At 40.0% G+C, this 20,375-nt stretch overlaps 1 protein-coding gene across 1 annotated transcript in view; it reads right to left on the bottom strand.

The window, feature by feature from the left end:
- Positions 1-20,375, bottom strand: part of MALRD1 (MAM and LDL receptor class A domain containing 1) — a 281,268-nt gene that overhangs the window by 143,126 nt on the left and 117,767 nt on the right. The gene's annotated exons all lie outside the window — the stretch shown is intronic.

The raw sequence follows: 20,375 nt of genomic DNA, 5'->3' as shown, positions 1-20,375 counted from the left end.
AACTATGTTTAAACTGGAGCTTTGGTTCAACTACCCAGACTATAGTGGGCAACTCAGGGTGGGGAACTGTGGCAGTCCAAGCCCTTAGTTTAGGTTTAGTTTAGGCAAATTAGCAGGTTTGGAGGCCAATTTTCTGTCCCTGAAATCCTCTGCCACAAAAATCTGGAAGTAACAAGGAGTCCATTTCATTTTTGAAAAACAGATATTTGTTTTTTAAAACATAAAAATGGTGCAAGGGGCCCTTGCAATATGTTATAATGGTGAATGTTCATTTTTGGGGGCTCCCATGAAAGGCAATTCGCCCTTCTTTTTGCCCAGAAAAAAAAGGAGTGTGTAGGATTCAGGGACTGCAAAAAAAAGGTCTTTGGGGCCACCCTTGCTCTATCTCGGACTTAGACTCTCACTAGTCAAAACAAAGCTTTCTGCTTTTGCTTGCACACCCCTCCCTTGTTACCCTTGGCTTTCCTCCTCTGTTGCCTCCACCCCAATCTATGGCCCAGTACAGACCGCTGGTTTGCAGCAGCCTGGGGCCAATTCTAGGGTTTCAGAGCGCGCAGCATCCGCATGCTCCGGAACCCTAACACGTGACGGCAGTGCCATCTTTAGGCACTGCCATACATATGGTGCATGTAATACTAATAACAACAACAATAATAGTATTTATTTATATTCTGCTTTTTCTCAAAGGAATCAAAGTGCATTACAGCCATAGAATAACATACAATTTAAAAAATGCAGTTAAAAGCCCCAAAGCCCCTAACCCTCCCACTGAGTTATAAAAATATTGATCAACCCCTAAAAAGAAATTAAACAATTGGAAAAAAATTTAAAACATTCCAATACAGTGGATCCTTGGCCTGCCCCTTTCTTCCAGTCTGCACTGAGCCAATGTTTCACTTTTGGGGGCAGGAGCTGTTTTTTGTGTATGCACCAGGCACACAGATAAACCTTTTGCTCTGACAAAACAAGACAATACAGCAATTGGCTGGATTATTAAGTGGATGCCAAATACCTATAATACTACATGTAGCACTTAGAGTTTAGCAATCGATTTAGAAAAATACATACACACCCTTAACAATACAGTCTTGCTTGCAAATCAGAACCATAGTACATTGGCTGTTTAGGTGAATTCCTTTTGTTCTGTGTCATATTCCTGACAACCAAACAAAACCACCCAAGCTGCTGTTTTGGAAGCCTTCACTGATGACACTCCCACAAATTCACTTAATGACCTCAGACAAATCACTATCATCCTTAATACAGTGATAACAATAGCTGTTTAACAAAGTTGTTATTAAGATTACAAAAAGTAATGTAGGGAAAGTGGCTTGAACTTTTGAATGTGCAAACTAAAGGCTACTGGAGCAAAAGCAATCAATGAACCACACCTTGGAGCATTTATTTATAACTGTCTTTGCAATGTCTTGCTTTTTCTCAACAACTTTAATGGAGGTAATGTTTCCTTTTTTATTTCTGAGAAAAGCCTACCAATATTCTCAATTCTCAAAAGCTGCCATGGTTCAGATCTAGCCATTACATATCTCATTTTATGGGTCACTGTATTTTTGAAAAGTTCAGGGTCTATGTGTGGTGCTTTTTAGCAGTCCTGAGTTAGCATTTATACAAATGAGCTGAATAAATTTATAGCACATTTTAGATTATATTAAACTCTGATTCCTCCAGCAGGAGCCTCATTAATTTTAACTTTCTGTTTGAAACTGCAGAAATGTGGTGTTGTTCAGGCTAGGGTTTCAGATGAGTTGGGGTAGGTTTTAAAAAAGTATCACATGGGTCCTCTTCATTAACAGAATAGAGACAAAGGCCCAAGTCCTAAGGAATGAATCCTTCCATAAATTGAGAATTGCTAGGACTGTACATTTTATAATAACTGTGGAGCTTCAAAGGTATTTTGCTTCAATTTATAAACAACTGTTGGCTAAATTACAGGTATTCTTGAAGGATAACTGCCTAAGCTTATCCCAGTATGGGTTCTCGCCTGGGTGTGAAACAGAGGAGAGAGACAACACAACTCTAATACACGATCTTTCAATAGCTTTGGATATCATGGACCATGATATCCTCCTGGTGTAATGTTGTATGGTGGTTCAGTTCCTACTTAAAGGTTGTGTTCCAGAGAACAGGATATGGGAATTGTATTTCAGTCTTTGGCAGTCTTGCTGTGGGTAGTATTTTAATACTGACATTATTCAATGAATGGACAATGTGATTATCAATGGCTGCTAATCATGATGGATATATATTTCCTGAACTAGCACAGTGTAGGGATTTGAGTGTCATGTGGAGACCAGATTCAATTCCTCGCTTGGCTATGAAACCCACTGGGTGACCCTGGGCAAGTCACATGCTCTCAACCTCAGGAGAAGGTAATGAGCTAATTTTGCTAAGGAATCCCATGATAGATTTGCCTTAGGGTCACCATAAATCAAAAATAACTGGAATGCACAGAACTACAACAACCATCTTCCCCTGTTACTTTGGTCTGATCCAACACAGTTTTTATTTTTATATTAATATTACTATTCATGGGAAGCCTCTAACATGTTTTCTGTACCCAATTTGTGAGCTAAAGCAGGAGAGTTAAAGATAATGAGTAGATAAATATTGACAAAGCACAAACCACTCGGTTTGAAATCTATTAGAAATTCAGGACAGCCCTTGCTTCAGCACAACCAGAAATCAGGGCAACTGTTTGTGGATGGGAGATCAGAAATTCTTGACAACTAGTCGAGTCCACACTAATTCCCAGAATTTCTATCATATCATCTCACAGAAAGATCATGATAAGCTTTGGAAAAGTCCAGAAAAGACATTCTACACCTTTCTGCATGGGCACTAAGGTTTCAGCGTATAAAGCTGAAATCTGATACCACTGAGTCTAGAGAAAAACAACCACACAAGGAAGATCATAGAAGGCAGCTAGAGTCAATCTGTAGTCATGATTTGAATTTTTTGATCCTTCACAAAGGGTGAGATGCTGACTGTGCTACATCCTCTCTTGGTCAGCTTTTCGCATGTAACTGATCAGCAAGACTTTGCTCAGCTGTCCAGACAAATTCCATCACAACTTTCTTTTCCCTCCCTTCTGTTGAGCAAATAATGGAATGTAGGAGCAATAAGAGGTCAATCTGGCAGACAAGCATTGTTTAAATATTCACTTTTCAGGACTGGTGTTCCAGGGTTTTGGTAACAAAATGCACACAACCAAGCCAGAAGAATTCTATTAAAATACGGCTTGAAGCTTGTGCCTGACTAACATTCTCTTGCAGATACATATTCTGGTGCAGTTTTGTTTAAGAAATTGTAGAAGAATAGGTTGTAGAGCCAGGCATGTGTGCAAAAAATAAATACATACAATAAATATGATGCAGTCACTTTATCACATATGCCGCCTGCCATGCACATATGCTGCTTTTTTTCCAGTCTTTCCTGAAATAAAAAGATAACACCAGATAGACAGATAAACACCAGATAGACTGAGCCTGGATGACAGATGTGTCACATAGGTGAAAGGCAGAGAAAACACAGTTAGAGATGATTTTTCAAAAGCTAATAAATGATGTTCTTTTTTCTTCACATCAGCACTTAACATCTTTTTACACAAAATGGGTCCTAACCCTTTGGAAAGTAACAGCATCTTGGCAAGCAACAGAGCAGGAAAGAGAAGAAACTGTCCTTCAAATGTAGTTTTATTATCTCAGTAAGCAGACAACCATGCCATTTAAATGATAAACAAAAATGAGCTTTATTTGACAAGGACAACATGTTCAATAACCATCTACCCATCCCTTATTATAGTTTAATTTAAAAAGTTTGTATAATAACTTGAATAAATTGTTTTATCCCTATAGTGGGTTTTATCATCTTCAGTTGTTATTGTGTACCTTCAAGTCATTTCCAATTTATGGTGACCCTAAGGTGACCCCATTATGAGGTTTTCTTGGCAAGATTTCTTTGGAAAAATTCCTTTTAGGGACTACAGCAAAGTGCCACTCTGCCACCAACAAAGTAGCCACTCTAAATGGAACTACACTCATCCCTCCATATTTGCAACTTTTATATTTGTGAATTTGATTATTCATGGGTTTGATTAATATGTTCTCTCTAGGAATATCTAGGTCCTCCAGTACAACTCTGTAGTCAACTTTAACTAAAAGTTGCACTGAAAGACCTAGGCGTTTATCACACCGGGCACCTCTGTCGCCCAAACATCATCAAAACGGGGCGGAAGTGTCCATGGTGTGATTGCGCATGGTGCTACTGAAGGGAAATGGAAGCATTTTTGTCATGGAATCACCAGTGAATCATCAGGAAAACAGCCGTATTGTTATTAACAATTTCATCCATTAATAAAATGGGCTGTTTTCCTGATGATTCGCTGGCGGTTCCATGATGAAAACACTTCTGTTTTCCTTCAGTAGCGCCAGGCCCAATCACACCATGGATACTTCTGCCCCGTTTTGATGATGTTTGGGCGATGGCATCACCTGGTGTGATAAATTCCATAGAGATTCCTAGAGATAATATTCTATTAGGCATTTGTATCTCCTCCAGTTCAGTTCTATGGTCAGTGTCTGTTGGATGTTGACCACAGAGTTGCACTGGAGACCTAGAGATTCCTAAAGAGGTGTCCTCCCAGATAAAAACATGGTGTTTTTGTTATTTCCATTTTTTCCATATGGAGGGAATATGGAGGGACAAGTGTACTCTTTTTGTTCCCACAAGGCTTACAAGTCTGCACTCCCTTATGTTTCTGACTTGCAAAAGTCTGAGGGAATAGACTTGTTCCTGTTTCTAGATAAAGTTGTGTACAGCTGTACAGATTTCATGCAGAAACTCCATTGTTTTATTTATATTTTTACTTCTGGTTCCAAAGAAGGGCTAAAATGATTTAGAAGGTTTATATTATACCCTCCTACAAATAAAAATATCCCTGGGCAATTTGCCTAGGAATACAAAATGTATTAATTTTGGTATATGCTTCACCTTTCAAATACGTTGTCAAGGTGGATCTGTTTCATTTGGCTGCAGCTTTTATATAGTTGTTTTCAGCTTATTTTTAGCTTATAGCAACTGCGTAAGCTTATAGCTTATATATAGTTGTTTTCAGCTGTATTAGCTTATAGCAACTGTATAAAAGCAGCATCCAAATAAAACAGATCAATAAAAGAAAGCTTGGGGAAATCTCAGCAAAAGCTAGAAAAGTTATAAAGCTTAAGAAAGCCCAGGAAAATGAAATAATATTTTCACTTGGGGCTGAATGGGTGCTGGCTGACATCTCTAGTGAATCATACAAGAGGTGGCAACACCGAGAATGTTAACTTTGGGATTTTTATAATCCTTATAAAAACCAGAAAATAAGAACACTAATTAAAATAACAAACAGAAATCTGAAATTCCTAAAAATTATATTTTAAACAAGCGGTGGTGCCTGATTTATGGTTACCATAGTCTTCTTTTTCCTGTATATGTCTCCTTTTCCAGTGCTAACATTTCTGTTGAGGTGGATTCTTAAAACTGTCCAGGTTTGAATTCAGTTGTAAGCAGATCAGTTGTAGGTATTATTAAATATTGTTAAATAATCAGTTAAAACTGTTATTTAAATACAATAAAGGTCATGAATATTTCTAGTAGCAATTATGCTGGCTAATGTAGTTTGTTGTTGCTGTGTACCTTCAAATAATTTCTGATTTATGGCAACCATAAGGCAAATAAAGCGGTTTTCTTGGTGGGATTTGTTCAGAGGAGGTTTGCCATTGCCTTCCCCCAAGGCTGACAGCATGTGCCTTGCCCAAGGTCACCCAGTGGGCTTCAGGGCTGAGCTGGAATTGAACCCTGGTCTCCAGAGTTGTAATCCAACTCTGGCGCTCCATTGGCTGCCAGTTTGTTTCTGGGCACAATTCAAAGTGCTGGTTATGACCTATAAAGCCCTATATGGCTCAGGTCCAGGCTATTTGGTGGACTGTATCTCTATGTATGAAGTGGCCCAGGCTCTGCGACCCTTAGGAGAGGCCCTTCTCTCAGTCTCACCACCATCACAAGCACAGTTGGTGGGGGCACAAGAGAGGGCCTTTTTTGTGGCTGCCCCTAGACTGTAGAACTCCCTGTTCAGGGAGGCAAGAATGGCCCCTTCCTTGTTGTCTTTCCACCGGCAGGCTAAGGCCTACCTGTTTAGAGAGGCTTTTAAAACAGAGAGTTTGTAAAGCATGGGACAGGGTGGCATTGTATTGTTTTAAAGTACTTTTAAAACATTTTAACCTTTTAATATGTAACTTGTTTTAATATTGTAATAATTTAATTCTATTTTAATGTACTATTTTTGTATGCTGTATTTTTTTTAATATTGTGAGCTGTCCTGTGTCCCAGTTTTGGGGAAAGGGCAAGATATAATAAATAAATTAAATTATCCACTTAAACCACTATGCCATGCTGACTCTCAGGCTAATATAGTAGGGATATTTAAAGTGAGAGTCATCACATGGATTGGTGGTTTGAAGTAGTCAGTTGGTAAATGTATTGACTTTTTTGCTCTTAAAATACACTAGCACTATGTAATGGAGATCAGAGTAGATGCTATGGAAGTCTGTCAGGGGAGGGAACTCTATAGGCAGGGTACCAAATTCCACCACACTACAGTTAATACCTGTGGCCAACATATAAGGACTCCACAATGCCTAATAGGCTGCATCCACACTGCAGAAATAATCCAGTTTGACACGACTTTAATTGCTATGGTTCAATGCTATGAAATTCTGGGAATTGTTTTGTGACACATTTCGCCTTCTCTGTGAGAGTGCTCTGGTACCACAAAAAACTACAGTTCCATAGTACTGACCCATGGAAATTAAAATGGTGTCAAACTGGATTATTTCTGTAGTGTGGATGCAACCTATCTGTTCTACAACAAATTACATGTGAATTTTTTAAAAAGATGGCCCATTTCTTCATTTGCTTATCATCCACCTATGTAGACCTTACTTTAGCTTTGGTCCTGTCATACAATCCGTATTGCTGTATTCAAACTACTGCACCTTAACATGACATAATCATTTCCCCCCTATTTGCTAATGGTTATGGTTATGGAATTAAGTTTGCTTGCTCAGAATGGGGGAATTTAACCTGTGGTATTAAATATAAAAGCCCCTTTGTGCTCTCCAAATGCAAAGATTTGCTCAGGGAAGAATTACATACTACTAGGCTTTATCACTGCTTCCTTATTCAATAAAAGGTGTCAAGATAAAAGCAGTTGAACTAAATGCAAATATGGCTGCACTGGAGATTTTATGACATTTGAATGCTTCAGAAGTTAATGTGTGAAAGTCGAAGATTTTGAGCAGATCACAGGGCCTCTGCCTTGCCATTGTTTGCATTTCTGAGAAACCACAAAAGGTGGGCTGAAATTATTCCACAACCATCTTATGTCTGATGTATGTTGAATCATACCACTCAATCATTTTCTTTGGCTCAGAGCTAGGGGTACTGGAAATAGCATGAGCATCAAATTCTGGGATGCTATCCAGAATATATTTGAACACAGCATGAAAAAGACAACTTCAAGGAAAGCCATGTTCAAAATGAGGCAATAAACAACCATTTTTGTTGCCTTTTAGTGGTTTTGTAAGAATCTTTTCCCACAGCATACAGTTTCAACCATTAATTTTATCAATTCAGATCTTTTTTCTTTTTTTAAAGAATGCTTAGTGGGATATTATTGCAGAACTTTAAGAAGTGATCATCCCTACCAAAATGAGGAGTTTCCAGCTGGAAAAGGGACAGAAAATTTGATAACAGACATAGATTGAATAAATCAGGCCAGAAATCAGGCACCAAAATGTGGCAAGGGTCTGGGCAGCTGTAGAATATTCATGGCAGTGAATGCACCACTGGGGTGAGCAAGAAAGCTCCTCCATAGTGAGCCCCTAGAACTGGCCTTAGATACTAAGTAATGAAGTTGTCTTGCTCTCAGCACATAGTCCAGCATTCCCAAGTCAGTAAACCATCGAAGCAAGAGGTATCTGGTGACAAAATAGTCTTTGTTTTTGTTCTGGTCTTTGCTGTCAAGTCAGTTTTGACATATAGTAATGCTATGAAAGGGAGATTTCCAAGACCCCCAACCACCATTACTTCTGCTTTGGTCTTGCCAATACCAGGTTGTCATTTCCTTTATTGAATCCATCCTTTTGTAATATGATCTTCTGTTATCCTGCTGCTTTCCACTTTACCAAGGATTATCATCTTTTCCAATGAGTTGTGTTATCTCGTGATACATTTAAAGATCGACAGCCTCATTTTAGTCATTTTGGTTTTCAGTGAATGTTCAGACTTGATTGGCTCTTGGGCCCATTTATTGATGTTTTCAGTCACCCACATACTATTCATGGAACCCTTCTCCACATTTCAAATGAGCCAATCTTCTTCTTGTCAGCTTTCTTCAGTGTCCACAACCATACATAGAAATCAGAAATACTATGCCAATGATGATTCTAACTTTATTATTCAATGATAGATCTTTACACTTGAGATTCTAGTTCCTTCATAGCAGTGCTTCCAAGTCGTGTTCTTGTTCTAATTTTTTGCCTACAATCTCCATTTTAACCTTGGTAAAGAAAATCTTTAAAACACTGATTTCATCATCACCCACTTAAGATTTTGTATGCAACTCTTCTGAGGTCATTATTTTTGTAGAGTAATATATATATATATATATATATATATATATATATATATATATCTGCAAGGGTAATCATGCTTTTGAACTTTCTTCCTTAAATTCCCTGGGTAGTTGTCTGGAGTGATTGCTATTTTCTCCTAGTGATACACTATCATCTGCATATCTTAAATTATTGATTTAAGACCTTCTTAAAGTTCTGGTGACTAAGAGGTGACAGATCTTCAAATGATTACCTTCCATTACCAGAATATCCAGTAAAAATTCTGGGTCATAAATAGGCAACTTAACAAAGAAAGGCAAGCCACTCACTGTATAAGATAATTAAAATTTCTTGAAATTATCTGGTAACAGATATACCAAATACTTATGAGCTTTGCAGTTATCACTAGTGAGTGGAGGTCTCTAGCAATTACCTTCTTCTTGGCCAGCTTTGAAGTTTAGTGGCTTTTCAAAACACAACACTAGTTATGTACTAAAATGCAGGTCTATTGTTCAACTGAATTAAATAGAACACAGTCTGCAGTGTGAGGTAGACAATCAAGAATCAAACTGTGAGTCATTTTACAGCAAAATTCACAAACTGAGAATAGATGAAACTAAAATAAATGTCAAACACAAAATGGGCCACTTTTTTTTTTCATTTTTAGGTATCCTTCAAATTTGTGATTCTGGTTAACTAAACTGATCGTTCAACATGTATAAAAATCAGCATACTTCTATATGACCATCATTCATATGATGCCATATCCTGCCCCTAATCATTTTAAACTATTTTAATAGTATAGTAGTTTGAATAGTAAAAATGAGGACTTGGGTAATACTGAAGCAACCAAGCATTTGGTCCACCTCTCTCTTCTCAGTTTAAATGTGTATCTATATGGATTGATATAGTCTTCCCAGTACATCTAAAAGAATAGACATGTCTATCCATCCATTACTTGATTTATATCCCACCTTTCTCCCAGACTAGGTCTCAAAGCAGCTTACAAAAAGACAGAAAATAAAGTAAAACACATATAGTTAAAAATATACAGATTTAAAATTAAAACAGTATTAAATAACAATAGAATTAAAATTTTACCTAAAAACTGATTAAAAACAGCACAGCAACATAAAAGCGATTTTTGTTAAAATCAGTTTCCAACTTGCTGGAAAACAAAGATCTTAACCTGCTGGTGAAAGGAAAATGCAGATGGAGTCATTCTAACTTCAAGGGGGGAGATACAGATGGGCAGAAAGGGGTGGCAAAACGCCATTGGCGCCCTCACACACAACTGTGATGTCCGTGCAGCACAGCACTATTTGGGTGCTGTGCTGCACGGACGTCATAATTGCAAGCTCCGTATGGATGGATGTGCACAATCATGGCACCCGTGCACCAATAGTAGGGCTGGGCGCGTGCAGCCGCCCAGCCCTACAGAACCCTAAGCCCCAGTCTGTACTGGGCCACCCTTAGTGAGAGAGTTCCAAAGTATGGGAATACTTTGCTGCTCCCAAACTTTCCCTTCAAATTGCCTATGTCTGAGCTGTATAGATCAAAGCCAGGACTTTGAATTGTGCCCAGAAACAGACTGGCAGCCAGTGGAGATGTTACAACAAGGGAATTGTTTGCTTTTTAAAGAATATATAACTTTACTAATCTCAATTATTTTATCCAATAGAGAAAGTTGCATTTTAATGTCATAGTACACAAATAAAGCATCCCACTGCTATTTCTGCATAGCTGAGGGCAGAGCTTGAAAAAGTTATCTACAGCTCCAAGAACTGCAGCTCCAACAAATCCTCACCCAGTATAGGTTCTGAGAGCTCTAGACTGAACAAGTAACTTTTCATTGCTACTTTCTGCAAAGGTGAACACAATGTATAGCTCTCAGTAGCAAAATGTTTATTCTCAGTACCTTGGCTACATTTTATTATTAATGTAGATGTTATTTGTCTCATAAACACACACATTCTGGGATATTGGTCCTCCCCCTCATCCAACCACAGCTTCTCTGACAGTTCTGCAGCAGGAATACCATGACAAATTGCAATTTAGGAGTAATTTCAGCAACATAAAATGTTGCTGAGAAAAGTAATCTGTTTGACTGAGGAAGTGCCAATTTTCTTTTGTTGTGAAACAGCTCTCTTTGCAACCTCAAAGTAATTAGATGCACCTCAGAAAGGCAGAAATAGCATCCAAGAACAGCATTTACACTGCAAATATATCAAATGGGTTCTGCATTAAACTGGTAAATGAAGCATTTTATGTAGAATATTGAAAAGAGAAGGCTATGCTGCCTTTTCTTTCTAATGGAATACAAAAGAGCAAGATGAACCCAACTTTGCATGAATTCTCAAGGAAGCTGTACTGGAAATGTGATTTCCGGAAATAAAAATAAATAAATAAAACTTTATTTATATACCGCCCTTCGAAACATCAGGGTGGTTTACAACAATAATCATATACATCCAATACAAATTTAAAAACAGTACAATTAAAACAATAAATGCCTCTGTAGTCCCTCCCCGACATTATTGGTAATGGGTTATGGAATTGGTTTCATGAGTAGAAAACATGGGTTCTAATTCTACTGAGGTATAGCATATTATGTTTATGCAGAATTCCTTGCTTCTGTTTTGCATTGTCCAGTTAATTTTTCCCAGGTATTTAGTACTGGGAGAGACCTCCATCTGAGGCCCTGAAGAGCCATTATCTACCAGGTACAACATTAGGCTGACCTGATTCTTAGGTTCACCTTCAGCGTGAAGTGCTTCTGTACATTTCAACCATAGGTTACTGGTAAATTCACATTTATCTAATGTTGATCGAACCTTAGACTTGGATGTGGGCTGAAGTTTTTTCTTTGGAGGCTATGGACAAACACTCAAGTTCTTGTTAAAGCCACCCACCATGCAGACACAGCTTGACCTGGTCCCCACTACTTTCCAACAAGGCATGCAAATGGAATCCTGGTGGAGAACCCCAGAGTATGACAAATCCTCTGTTTCAGCCGTCCTTGAGCCAGAGAGAATTCTGCTTGGGGATAGTGAAATTTGGGATGGGTCAATTTCTCACCTTTATAAAGGAGTACTGGAATGTTTTGCCTTTTTTCTATCAACTCATACTTCTTGTGGTGGTAGCAAGAGGAAAGCTCACAGGGCTGATCCTTTAGCTATCCAGCTGCCACTATTTTTCCCCCAGGTCTCCTTGGTACTATTTCTCCCTAGGCATTTCTTTCAAAGACATTGCATTCAGATCCTGGAAGAGTCTAATGAAATCAAAAGGGTGGCTATATAACTATAGGAAGAACTCTGCTTTTGCCACCAGCATAGGTGGAATGAGTGGGGAATGAACTGATGCCTTGATTTCTAAGATTAGTGCCCCTGTCTCCAGGGGAGAATTTTACCAGACCCCTGAAAGATGGCAAAATGATGCCCAATTTCACAATTTGTCAAAAGAGCTGTGAAATTCTGGTACCATGTCATCACAACTGAAATGTGCCATTCATCTTGTGGCATGCTGATTCTTCCACATGTGCATTTGTTCAGAGTTTGAGATGTCATTTGCAATTCAAAATGCACAGAAAATGCCTCTTTTGGAATGCAATGAAGTAGACATTTTGTGAATAATATGTGTGTACAATGTATAAATTGAATGTAGAAATTAAAATCGAGGAATGAACACATGGACAGTACCATAGATGGGAAATAGACTGATGCATCCATTCTTCCTCATATTATCCTTATTCTCTGCAAAATCTGTCTCCTCTGACTCTGATAAGTGGCAAGGCAGGTGGCCCATGTCTTGGCACTAGAGTTCCAAAACACTATACTTTACAAGAGAAAAGAAGGGTTCCCCCCATTGGATTTTTAAAAAATCTGCCAACATTTGTCCCTAGTGTTTCAAAGGCAAAAAAAGAGAAGAGAAGCAAAGAAAAGAAAAATATCCATGGCTGGGAAACAGTATGCCATTCAGCCAAAACTCCTGGGGCTTCCGTATTGGTCTGTACAATAGCAATGTGTCCTGAAGTATAACAGATGGATTTCCAAATGTAGCATCTGGCAGGCAGCAATGCTAGTGCCTTTTCTAGCTTCTTGATTGCTTTGCTTACCTAAGGGATAAGAAATGCTGTCATCCCCATCAAAAGGAATGCTGCCTGCCTGGGGGGAATGAATACTGTCTACATTTCTTTTGCATTCTAGGTACAAATTTAAGAATTATAGAATAGGGAAGAGCCATAGTTCAGCAGCAGCCAAGCGCATGTTTTGCTGAGTGCTGCATAAATTCCCTTTGGCATTCACAAATTGGGTCACAAATTGCAAAGCATCATTGCTCCACACCAGGAGTGGAGAAGGTGGCTTTTCCTCAAAAGTTCCAAACTGGCTTCTTACACTGCTATTTGGAAAGGTGTGGGAAAGCAGCACCTAAACCTCTTCCTCTCTGAAACACCCCCTAGTCAAGCAGTCATGAAACACATGAAAATCTCCCCAATAATATCATTTCTAATCCCAAGGTCATATAGTAGAGTATTTGAAAGAAACTCTGGAAGACCAGAGTTTGAATCCCCACATCTCTGAAGATGCCAGCCACAGATGCTAGTGAAATGTCCAGAAGAAACTCTTCTAGAAGGCCACATAGTCCAAAAAAACCCACAAAAACCTATGGATGCCGGCCATGAAAGCCTTCAACTTCCCACTGGGGCTGCTGCCACATTATTAATTAATGCAGTTTGACACTGCTTTAATTGTAATGGTGCCATACTATCGAATCCTGGGATTTGTAGCTTCTTTTGACACCAGAGCTCTCTGAAGAGTAGGCTAAATATCTTACAAAACTACAAATTCCAAAATTCCACAGCACTGAGACATAGCATTGAGCTGTGGTAGTTAAAGTGGTGCATAACTGCATTAATTCTGCAGTGTAGATGCAGCCTGAGCTTTTGAAGCTTACTGTGGCGGGTTACAGATGGGCAGGGGAAGACGTCTTGAAGGTGTCTTCCTCTGAATATGGAGCCTCCAGACCGCCCGCCCTGGGGGCGTGGCTAAGGTGGATGGGGTTTCCACACTGGGGGTGGTGAAGACGCCTCACCTAGGGCCGTTTCTTACCCGCAGCTTCCATACCGCCGCCTCGCAGGATGCTGCAAAGAGAGAGGCAGCTTCCGCACGGGCGGCCAAAAACACGGCTTTTTTTTCTTTTGCCGGCTGGCGGATGCACAGCTGCACAGCTGCGGCAGTCAGCACCGGCAGCAGAAAGCATATGTGCACATTTAAAGCGCCCAGGCCCCTTTAAACTTTCCCCCCCGCCCTACCCAAGAACAAAGGTGGCCTCCTGCCAGCTGGTGATCAGCTGGTGTTGGCATCCTTGTCCGCTTGCACGTTGCCAGTGTCACCAGCATCATGGATGCCTCCTCTCCTTTGGTCCCCGTGCTCTTGCTGAATCTGCAATGCACAGCCACAGCTGTCACCGCTGCCACCGCTGCCACCTCCCTTGTACATATGTAAATATTTAAAGTTTTAGCGTTTTTTAATTTTTAGGTGAAAATGACGCAGGAATGTGTGTAGGGGTTCACTTTAAATTACAAATTTCCACAATTCTAGCAGCGCATGCTTACATGTTGCTGTAGGGTTAGGGTTACGAGCATTAAAATAGAGTGCAGCTGTGCTGCAGCTTCCACATCTGCATGGCATCTGATGCTCTAATTAGAGCCTTAGTGCAAACTGCGCATGTTCCAGGACCCCGACTCATTATGCGACGCAGTTGACTCGGAGCCTTTAAATGGGCAACTTAAATTTGCGGCGTGACAATTGTGGCGTACAGGTGCAGCAGCATGCAGATGGAGATGTGCAGTTGCACAGTATATAGAAAAGAAGCGGGAAAAATCGGCACCTTTTTAATGCTGCTTCTTCCCGCTTGGGGCGTGCAGGCGGCGTGTTCATGGCGGCATTCAGGTAAGGGCCATCTAAAGGCTATACCTTCATGACGTCATGAGCACACCCCTTTTTGCCCGTCTGTAACCCGCCTGTGTGATCTTGGGCAAGTCATATTCTCTTAGCAAACCTGCTCTGAAAAACAACAACAGCATCTTGCCCAGAAAACCCATGGGATAGGCAACAACACATCTCAAGGAAATAGATAACAAGCTAAAACAAGAGACTGTACAAATTCAACGCCAACCTGCCATCCCCTCCAAATGATGAAAATCATGAGCTAATTCACAGCCTAAGTTGATACTGCCCAAGACTTTTCTGTAAACATATCCCAATTTCAAGACAATTTCAGCAAGAAAGGGCAGTTCCATCTGAAATCAAAGTAATCAGTTTCTTCTGTGCTATGCACTGTTCCTGGTTTTAAATATTTAGTCTGATGAATGCCAACCGAGGCAGGCACAGAATTAGCACAGATGCTTATAATATAGATTGATTTTAATTATGACCAAAGCAAGAATTTCAGGGTAAAGGCATTCACATCACCACTGCGAACTGACAAAATTTATATTTTGGCAATAGTGTGTGCATGCAGGAGCATCACTGGGGGAGAGGGTTGGACTCCACCAGGTGATACCCTAATGGGGAGTGACACCACTGCTTCTCAAACATCTGCCTTTTGACAGAAATGGGCTGTGGCATTCACCTGCATTCCTTTAAAATGCTGAAGATATGGTATGAGTGGGGTGAGGCTCAGTAGGAGGAGAAAGAAGAGGCCCCAAGGTTGTGTTTTTTAAAACTATTTTTTAATATATATGTTAGTTTTATGGAATAAGGACGGGGGAGGAAATATCCTTTTCTCTTTCTTTCATTACATACACGTTTTTAAAAACAACAGTTGTTGTTGTTGTGTGCTTTCAAACCATTTCCGACTTCCACCCAAAGTTGAACCTATCACAGGGTTTTCTTGGCAAGATTTGTTCAGAGGGGTTTTCCATTGCCTTTCTCTAAGGCAGAGCGAGTACGACTTGCCCAAGGTCATCCAGTGGGTTTCCATGGCCAAGCAGGGATTCAAACCTTTGTCTCCTAGAATCCAACACCCAAACCACTGCACCACACTGGCTTTATAAAGACGGATAATATACCTTGTTGTTGTTGTTGTTGTTGTAAGTTGTTTCCAACTTATGACAACCCTAAGGTAAACCTACCACCAGGCTTTTTGTGCAACTTTTGTTCCATTTCCTTCCTTTGTGGCTGAGAAAGTATGATTTACCTAAGGCCACTCAGTGGGTTTCCATGGCCTAGTAGGTATTTAAACCCTGACTTCCAGAGTCCTAGTCCAACAGTCAAACCACCATGCCGCACTAGCGATCTCTCTCTCTCTCCCTAATTCAAAGCTAACTACATCAAGTTAACTTTGGTTAAAATAGAGCTAAACACAGGCAATGACATTATTCAGAAATAAAAGAGAAATCGTCCAAGAAAGTTTTGTATACTGTTCCCAGGTAGTTAGTAGCCTGCATGAGACCCAATCTAAGCTGGAATGACCCCTAAGGCATGAAAGATTATGGGAGGTGGGTGGCAGCATTCTACCAGAGGCAGAATGGAAAGATTTGGGTTCTGCTGCAAGGTTGACTGGGCACTTTTTAGTATCTAACAAGTACTATTTTTAGATAATAAACAATCCCACCTTTGTAAGGTAACCTTTGCCTGATTCAGGCTATTAAAAACATGAGGCTGCACACAGATAAATCTTTCAAATATGACAAAACACTATGGTATGCTGAATAGCAAGGCCTTCCCTGTTCATTGATCAATGAAATGAGTTTCCTAGCACAAGATTCCTATTTGAACACAGATGCTTCTTGATTAAATGAAGTGCTCCTATGTGGGGAGAGGAAAAATGCATTCTCTGACATATACCTAGTTCAAAACTAAGATAGAAAAGGTGAAAAGGCTAAAAGATACAGCTCAGGTGAAGGTGTCGATGAGCAATTCAAGTGATGAGACAATAAAATCTAAAAATAAGCCACAGCTTTTCACTTGACAGATGGTAGAGCAACTTTATATTGCCCTGGTTCACTAGAACAAGTGCTATTTTTGCTGGAGAAGTGACACTGTAAGTGTAGAAAATACAGACCTAAACAGATAACTTAAAGCTGTGAGATGCTTCAGTCCTAGCATAGTATATATTTTGCATCTTTACATCTGTTCAGCTATGCAAGTTACAGTACATCCATTTCTCAGGCAATTCTTGTCTCTCTTCACACATATCCTAGTTGCTGAATTTCCTTAAAAAATAGGCAAGCCAGTCTTGAGAGATAATTTTAAAGCTTACTGTCAGAGACAAGTCTGCAGAGATTTAGTACTGTCACTGAGACTGATGATCAAATTGTAGGAGAAACAGTTCTAAATGGAAAAAGTTCAACCATCACTAATTCACACCCGAGGGGAGGAATTTTCTTTGGTGTCAGCTTCATCAGTGATGTTGACTCGAGCCAATTGACTTGGACTCAAGTCAGATTCAAGTTGCTTCAATGACTCAACATGGACTTGACTCTACAATAAATGACACAGTGACTTGATTCACAACTTGTATATTTTTAGAGACCAGCTTGCTGGCCTAACTTCATTGAGAAACATCACAGAATGGAAAACAGATTTCCTCCTTTGAACAATGCTTCCATCTTACTGCTTTTTGCCCTCTGGTCTTATGTTTGCTGTACAGGAAGCCCCCACCTCAAGCTCATTGCCTAACACATTTGTTATTTCTCTCCAAGAAATGCACCCCCATGGTATGAGGGCAAGTATAGCCTGCTGCTCCTAGGAAAAGTGTTAGAAGGCTCTTCTGATGTGCAGTGGGGACAGGCTGCTAAGTAGACCTCAACTTCTGCCTCAAGCCAGAGTGCAGGGCACATTTCTCAAAGGGAATAGCAAATGCATTAGGCCATGGGCTTGAGGCAGGGACTGTGGTCTACACAACAGCTTACCCTGTTACACATTAGAGGAGCCTTCTAAAGATTTTGAAAAGCTTTAGAAGAATCGTTATACCTCAAGCTGTTGCCTAACACATTTGCTGTTCCCCTCCAAGATTTTTTTTTTACCTAACCACAATGGATTGGTGCTCTAATTGAGGAAAGTTTCATGTCTTAAATATAGATTATAATGGGGGGAAAGTAGTTTTACCTTTTACACAGGATACTGTACCAAGATTACTGACAGCCTAAGCACAGACTCCAAATATGACCTGATTTGACCCTTTCTGACAATCACTTAGCAAATGACTATCTTCTACTGTCTCCAGTAAAGTAAATTAGTTCTCCTTCTATAGCCACCTAATTTTTTTAAATGGTCAGTATGAGAAATTAAAATCAATCTTGTTAGTAAAGAGCTGGATTCTTTTTGTTGTAGAATGAGCTCACTGAGATAATTTAGAACATATCAGCAAGGATCCAAATTGCTATTTTAGGGTCACTCAAGAGCTTCTGTACTTCCAGTCAGATTCTTCTACACACATACAAACACATATCTCTCTGCTTTGGAATAGCAGATTTGCACAGCATATCACAAATTGTATATGAAGCTGTCATCAGTTTCAAACGTGATCTGTCAAACATTGTGGGAAATCTTCTGGAGAATCCACCCACCCCCTGGCCATGCATGTGGCACTAGCTGTAGAGCTAACTGAACAGTTCTGTGGACCACTGTGGTTGATGTTCTAAACTTTCTAAAGGGCCTTGGTAGCTGCTGGGGTTTGGTTCCAAGACCTCCTGTGGATAACAAAATCCATGGATGCTTAAGTCCAACTAAATACAGCTCCCAGAATCCCAGATCATTGGCCAAGCTGTGAGGATGGGCATTATGAGGTAGAAAGGAAATTTGCATGTATGCGGTGATTGGCTGAGGCTTCTGGGAGATGAAGTCCAAAATATCTGGAGGGCTGGAGTTTGGGACCCCTGCCCCAGAAGAATGCCTCATTTTCAGGAAGGAGTCTTGTATTGTCCTACCTGGAGAGGACAGGGATGGAGCCAGGGTCCTTCCATAGGAAAATCATGTGCTCCATCATGTTGCTATAGTCCTTCATTGCTTATCTTTAACCCCAAATTTCCTCCCATTACCATCATGTATATTATTTGAATCCGAACAGCTGTCATTCCAACAGAGGAGAAGAAGATGGAAGAGGACATCCACTATCTATAGTAGCATTTTTTATGAAACTGCATTCTTATTTCTTAAAGGTAGAAAGCAGTGTCACAAATGCATGTCTGAACAACAAAAAGGGGCACTGATCATTAATAGCAATGAACAACTATCCACCTCCAACTGAAGATCAGCAAAAAGCCGCCTCCATTTAATCGCTCCTCTTTCCTTCCTTCATCCAGTCCTATTTCTGTTTTGCACCTAGTCATGCCCTGAATTATGTCACTGGGAGAAGGACAGAACATAGCCCCTCCATAGCTGAAGATTTTAACCCACATTTCTTCCAGTCATCCCGTTGCAAAAGCAGCTGGTGATTCACGTGCCAGTGAGCTGGTGGATCCATTCCCAGTTTGGGATAACTTTAGAGTATCTATCCTATTTGCCATAAGTTGGAAACAGGTTGAAGGCATATAACAACAACAACATTTTGGGGAAAGGGTACAACATCTTGGATAGCTCTTGTAGAGCTGGATTAAAGCCTCTATCTCCACTATTCCTTTCCCACAGCCCCTTACATTTATCTTGCTACAAAATGGCCAAGACAACTGAATGCTCCTTCCAACCCTCATCCCCTCTCTGATATCTAGCATAATGCTATACCTGCATGGCAGGACTAAAAAGCATTAGAAAAACTATCAGGACTACTTGTACATAGTATTTGTACAACCATAGCAGTGTGGCATCAGAGTCATTTGTTCTGTTTCTGCTAGAAAGGCAAGAAAGGTAAGAGCGTGGGAAGAGGTAGGAGGCAGTGTATGGGTGGATGAATGAGTGGGAAGGCAGGGGTTTAAATATCTTCTTAGCCTCAATGAGAATCTAAGACAGGGAAGAACTTTCGAGGTTCTTTAAAGCATTATGACACTCCCAGATCTGATTTTCAAACTATTTCTGGATATTGTTCAGTAACATCATTTGTGGCTATAGTTCATGCTCCGATATTACTAATGGCTAGGATCCAAAGAGATGCTTAAGCTCACACAAAAGAAAGGTCCATTAGAAAGTTTGTCTGACTAGAAGACAGAGTGGTTTGGGAAATATAACATGGATAACACAGTATGGGAATGTCCCCATATTGTAGAAGTTGCTTTAATATTTGCTGGCTGAGTGGGACCTTAAAAGTCTTTGTGTTGTCAACACCTGGATCTAGACCAGTGAAATGGGTTATTTATACACTGCAGCACTTTTGTCTCCTCCCCGCCTTATGCTAGTTGAAAAAGGCAACAGCTGTGATGGCTGATGACACTTGCTAAGAAGCGGCAATGTCCAAGTGATGGATTCAGTACAGTATTAATCCATTAAGGAGTTCTGGCACTGTGGCTAATGATACATTCAGCTAGCTTTATGCTGGCTCTGCAGCAGGCTGTGGGGCTGTCCTTGTTTAGGGTAACTTTATCTGGCTGTTAAGCCTTGTCTCCCCAAAGCGATTACAATTTTGTTCATTTATGATTTTGTGCAATCAGGGTTGGTTGGTTGGTTTGTCACCAAAAGGCATTAAAGCAACACTTAAAGTAATGTCAAACTGCAATATTTCTACAGTACAGACGCACCCTAAAAAAGTTAAAAAAAAATATCTAAA

The sequence above is a fragment of the Sceloporus occidentalis genome, unplaced genomic scaffold (assembly GCF_023333645.1).
Source record: "Sceloporus occidentalis isolate IW3139 unplaced genomic scaffold, rSceOcc1.0.p SCAF_7, whole genome shotgun sequence".
Classification (NCBI taxonomy): domain Eukaryota; kingdom Metazoa; phylum Chordata; class Lepidosauria; order Squamata; family Phrynosomatidae; genus Sceloporus; species Sceloporus occidentalis.
Note: the sequence above shows the minus strand (reverse complement) of the source record. Positions and strands in the feature narration are given on the sequence as shown.